Below are 6,000 nucleotides of genomic sequence, written 5' to 3'. Positions count from 1 at the left end.
GACATCATATTGAAGTTTGATTTTAAAATGCTGAATATCAGCCATTTGAAGGCGACTGGGTGTCACATAAAGTATAATGAGCGGAGATATGCGGCGATTTGGCCCTAAACGTTTACAATGTCGTATAATTTATGGCGGGTGACATCGATTAGGGTTAACGTGTTTTATTATTATTTTGATGGCTAGAGAGAATCGAGTAAAGCTTCTTTCTGAGTTAACTTGCCTTTATTGTGAATTCTAGAAGTAACGTGTTGCTTTTGTTTTTAATTTTAGAACTTTTGCAGGTATTAGGGCGAGTCACACCACGTCTGTAGGAAATTAACCACGAGCTCCCTACACGTAAGTTCTTGGTGGTGTTAAAAATACCACAATCTTGCAACAATCTCAAGTTTTGTACCTTAATTAGGACTAGTTTTATATTATGTGGCAATGCCACTGGTGAAATATTTTTCATTCATTTTTAGGGTTCCGTAGTCAACTAGGAACCCTTATAGTTTCGCCATGTCTGTCTGTCCGTCCGTCCGTCCGTCCGTCCGTCCGTCCGTCCGTCCGTCCGTCCGTCCGCGGATAATCTCAGTAACCGTTAGCACTAGAAAGCTGAAATTTGGTACCAATATGTATATCAATCACGCCAACAAAGTGCAAAAATAAAAAATGGGAAATTTTTGTTTATTAGGGTACCCCCCCTACATGCAAAGTGGGGGCTGATATTTTTTTTCATTCCAACCCCAACGTGTGATATATTGTTGGATAGGTATTTAAAAATGAATAAGGGTTTACTAAAATCATTTTTTGATAATGTTAATACTTTCGGAAATAATCTCTCTTAAAGGAAAAAAAAAGTGCGTCCCCCCCCTCTAACTTTTGAACCATATGTTTAAAAAATATGAAAAAAATCACCAAAGTAGAACTTTGTAAAGACTTTCTAGGAAAATTGTTTTGAACTTGATAGGTTCAGTAGTTTTTGAGAAAAATACGAAAAACTACGGAACCCTACACTGAGCGTGGCCCGACACGCTCTTGGCCGGTTTTCATATCATGATCTCATCTCTCCTATGTGTCTAGGCAGATAAAGTGGGATATTTTCAAAATATAATGTAAGTTCTTGCTCGTGAGCTATGATGGCCTGTTCAAGAAACTTAGCAACTTATCGCTTGAAGTTTTTAGCGCTGTTCCAAACTGGGATTGGTTTGATTTATAGTGCAAGGTGTGCAGCTAGTTAAATAACCACAATACAAAATTTTTATTATAGACCCGACATAGTGGACAGTTTTTTCCAAACATGGCTAAAAACACTCTCGGCTAAGTAAGCTTTAAAAAAAAATCGGTTCATCCGTTCGAAAGCTACGATGCCACAGACAGGATAGAATCCTTAATAGCTGCGCCTATTTAAAGTGGTACCTAAATGTCATATATTGACAATGCCGGTCGGTCACAAACGTCTCCACATGGTCCCCATCGTTAATTAGTATTCTTCAGCAAGTCCAGCAAACACCTCGTGCATCAAGCACCGTCCCCTATTTATTGGCGGTATTGGAGGTAATTAAAAAGAAAACAAGCGCCGTTCGCGACGTGCGGTGCACACTAACGGTCAGAAGTGGGATGTGACATGGGGTCATGTCGATATCGATAGCACAGTACGGTAAGAACTTTAAAATTAACGACTGTGCTTTATGACGTAGTAATAAACCCTTTACTGTAGAGAAGGAAACATACAATAAAACTTTATTTCAATTAGAACAGTTAAATACAGAGGCAAACCCTTTGGGGAATTTCTTCCATTTAACCTTGAGTAGATACGAGAGGAATAAGTAAGAAGGTGCAACTGGAAAAATGTCAGTATATAGCAGTGGCGGGGCGTGAAAATTTTCGTTGGTAAAGCCGGAGGGGTTTTTGGAATCTGTTTTGTATGGACTTCTACGTCTTCTACAGATACTAGATAATTTTAGGGAACCCGTTGGGAATCGAGTTGTATCGACGCTCCGCCACTGGTATATAGGGTAAAGTACTACAAAGTATCGCAGATGTGACTTTGAACTACTTATCTAAAGTTTCCAAATATTATGTCATCGATTTATGGGGAACTGAAGAATAACCAAGGGCCATACCATCTTTATTCAACAACTATTGACATATCTGCGGGCGCAGCACACTAGTTCGATAAACTTTATCGTATCATCTCTATCGCCCCCTGACGTTATCACGCCCTGACGTTATATAGTTCATCACGCGACCATGCTTGCCTGCCTGATAACGCTTAAGAAATACTTACACATGTATATCCAGCGTATTTTTATCGAAAACCGTAAACTAGAACATTACTTTGCTAATCCGCGAATTGATAACGTGCAAGTCAATCAGTGTTAACCCGTTAAACTTACTTGCGTATTTTTTTACATGCAATTAATAATTAATTAATTATTTTTATCGACATCAACTCTGTCCCATCCACAGCTAAGATCACAAGTCGCTCGAACGAAAGGACTTTTATCACGGCGATAGGAAACTCCTGGATTCCGGGATATTTATTGCCACCCCAGCACGACTCGTGCCCGTGGCCACTTTTATTTTATCTCACCAACTTTTGGACAGGATAAAGTTTTTCGCAAGTTCTGTAAAGGGGTAACCCTAGTTCACTTTTGAACGCTTTACACGTATGTGAGAAAGTTTGGTAAGCAGTTTGGAGGTTTAGATCCCGATTTGCAGTAACAAAAGTTTGTTTTAGCGTAAAATATCGTACATGTACTTTAAGGCAATTATAACTAACAAACGTTTTGTGTCTTTTGTGAGGTTATTAGTGTTGAATTTCCAACACATGAATGGCATAAATGTCTGTATAGCTCAGTGCCGATGGTTATATGGCTTTTAGAAGATTAGGGGTATACTATTGGATGACTAATCACTAAGACAATATCTTAGTTACTCAACGAACAGCCTGCACCGTTAGTATGATCGCGCGATAAACGATAAAACATCAGGCCGTCCGTGCGATACACTTACCATTCAAATTTTGAAAAAACCCCCAACCGATTTTCACGAAACATGGCTAAGAACACTCCCGACTAACCCAGCTTTCAGACAAAAAAAAACTAAGTCTATATCGGTTCATCCGTTCGGGAGCTACGATGACACAGACAGACAGACACGTCAAACTTATAACACCCTGTCGTTTTTGCGTCGGGGGTTAAAAATAGTGTGTAAGGGACAGCCTGATGTTATATCATTTATCGCGCGACCATGATTGCCTGCCTGATGTCAGCATAGACAGAAGGCTGGAACCATACACATGTACTCGTAAGCTACTAAGGTTTTTAAAAGCACGAGGGTTAGTTTAGGTAATCGTTATAAAATAGTTGGACGTAAAAAAAGGAAAAATCTACTAAAAAGTCGTCCTTTCACTGTCTCACTAATAATTCTAAAGTACTTAAATATTAAACCTATAATCTTATTTGAAATACGAGTAAGTGGTTCTTACTATCCACTTATTTTACCCTCACCAATTCTATTTTACACCCGTCATAATACCTCTAAAAGCCAGGTTGCTCAAATCAAATAACTCCCGGTGGCTGTTGGTTAAATTTTTCACATCGGCCATTTGGGGCACTTGCCCCGTACATTACCTGCAATAAAATAACGACTCAATGTAAATCACATAACGCACTTTTGCGGTACGGTTGGTTGCAATAAAAAATGGAGGAAGGGCGAAGCGGGTTTTTCTAGGAATGGTTCTGTAACTTTTTGAAAAGTACTTTATTACTAAGTTTGAAAACTTTTTTACTGAGATCTAGAGTCTATGTGTCCAAACTAAAAATTTATCTAGGAAACGAAACCAGACGCAGACACAATTTTATCACACACGTCGAACGGACGCTGGGGTAAGTCAGTGTCTGTGTCTCAAAATCAAGACATTTGTTTTTTGTAGGTACACGGTTTATTTCTCTAGTCAAAAATATAACGTCTCCTGGACCTGGATCCATGTATAAACTGGAACATTGCCACGGCGATTGTCGTTGTCAATGCCGATTTTGTGCAATTGACCTTGGTCAGTCTGGCCCAGTAGTTTAATATTCCTACAAGAAGCTACAGTTTTATGTTGATTAAGAACTCTCTGAACCGTAGACGGCGTTTTAAGTACGGTACCCTAAAAACCAAAGTGTCCCATGAAAATGCCAGGCCGCGTTCAGCGATCGTTTGTAATCGGGAGCAATCTCAACGAGTCCCAAGGCAGGGGGCGCCGGGAGGCAAGCTTGTTTTATTGATATTTTAGCGGCGAATGATTTGGAAGCGCGATGGCCGCTCGGGGCCCGTTACTATTGATGGCTGGTTCAAATGCTTCCTGAGTTTTAAAGTCAACTGTAGCCGTTTCAGTAAAGTAAATGATAGAAAAGGTAGGTACTGATTGGATTCAGGCAAGCGCGAGCGGCAACAATGCAGTATGTATGAACTGTAAGTACACTGTAGATGTGAAGATTGTTTGATTGACTTTTTAGCCGCGAATGATTTGGTAGTGCGATGGCCGCTCAGGGATCGCTCCTGGTTCCCAACGGGATAATCATCATCAATCATAAGATCAACTGTAGGTATAAGTATGAATTTTCTGAGATGAACGTTTCGCTTTTGCCGTAATCTGTTAAACAAAGGCCTTTGTTTTTATTGTTCACGGCGGCTAGCTCCCGTTTCCACAGCACGTGCTAAAGTCTCAGTGTAGTTAAAAAGCAACTATCATGATAGCAATAAGGTTCAAATTGATTAAACAGTTTGCAGTATGCAGGTAACTTTTTTGAAGATGACAAAACGTGTTATCTCCGAAAGGGCTTTTTATGGATTTGAACCTTATTACTAAGGTAACGAACCCAATTATGGACAGTTTAAGAAAAAAATTCGCCTGTTTTTGATATTTCACTGATAAATGTAAAAATTCTACCGCTAAGCGTGTTAAATCTTGAATGTCCTATCCTTCTTTTACATTTCAAGCGTATTGCAGAATAGATACTCCTATTGGTTTCTTTATGGTTAACAAATTAAAACCAGGTGTTTTTTCTCCAATTATGGACGGCAGTTCTCCAGTAATGGATCCCCAATTATGGACAGTGAAATAAGTTTAAAATTTTACTTTTAAAGCCAACTGATACTCAATATGAGTCAATTTTATATACCATAAATAATTAGTTTGGGTTATTTTAACATAGGATTGTTTTTTGTAAATTTTGGTTTTGTAATTTGTTCCTTGTCCATCATAGGAGGTACGCAATTTTTCGGGTCCAGTAATGGACACTTGCAAAATAACGCCATTTCTTTATATCTTTGGAGCAACAAACTAGTATGTTTTATACCTTATCTCATGCTTAATGCAGTAAGTAAAACGCAATAAAGTTTACACCGTGTATTATTTTTTTATTATTTTATACATGAACTCAACTCTCTTAGCAACATTACTAAGAATTCGTCTTGATATTTTTTTCAGTAAACTGGTGAATTTTATCTTGTCGCCAAATCCTTCAGAAATAACCGAATTCATTGAAACTTCAAAATGAAACAGCTCTACAACTCTAGTTTATGGTACATAGCCGTCAGTTTTTAGAAACTTATTTTAGATACTTATTTTTAAGGATTTGTGTTTTTTTGTCCATAATGGCATCACCGTCCATTATGGGGTATTTTACGTTATCATGATAGTTGCTTTTTAACTACACTGAGACTATAGAACGTGCCGTTTAAACGGGAGCTAGCCGCCGTAAACAATAGACACAAAGGCCTTTGTTTAACAGATTACGGCTAAAGCGAAAAGTTCATCTCAGAAAATTCATACTATAGACGTATCAGAATGGAAGCTTCAGAGCCAGGTGACTTACTATGTATACTACTTTACTTTAGTGGATGTCAAGCACCGTCGCCAAAGGTCTGCAGTCTCTGATCGTGTCATGGATAAAGTCAATCATGCTATAAAGTTTGACAAGCCTCTGGTTCTTGCTAAGGAGAAGCGATATATACCCAGAATGT

This window comes from Leguminivora glycinivorella, chromosome 15, assembly GCF_023078275.1.
Source record: "Leguminivora glycinivorella isolate SPB_JAAS2020 chromosome 15, LegGlyc_1.1, whole genome shotgun sequence".
Lineage (NCBI taxonomy): Eukaryota > Metazoa > Arthropoda > Insecta > Lepidoptera > Tortricidae > Leguminivora > Leguminivora glycinivorella.
This window is presented reverse-complemented; position numbering follows the sequence as displayed.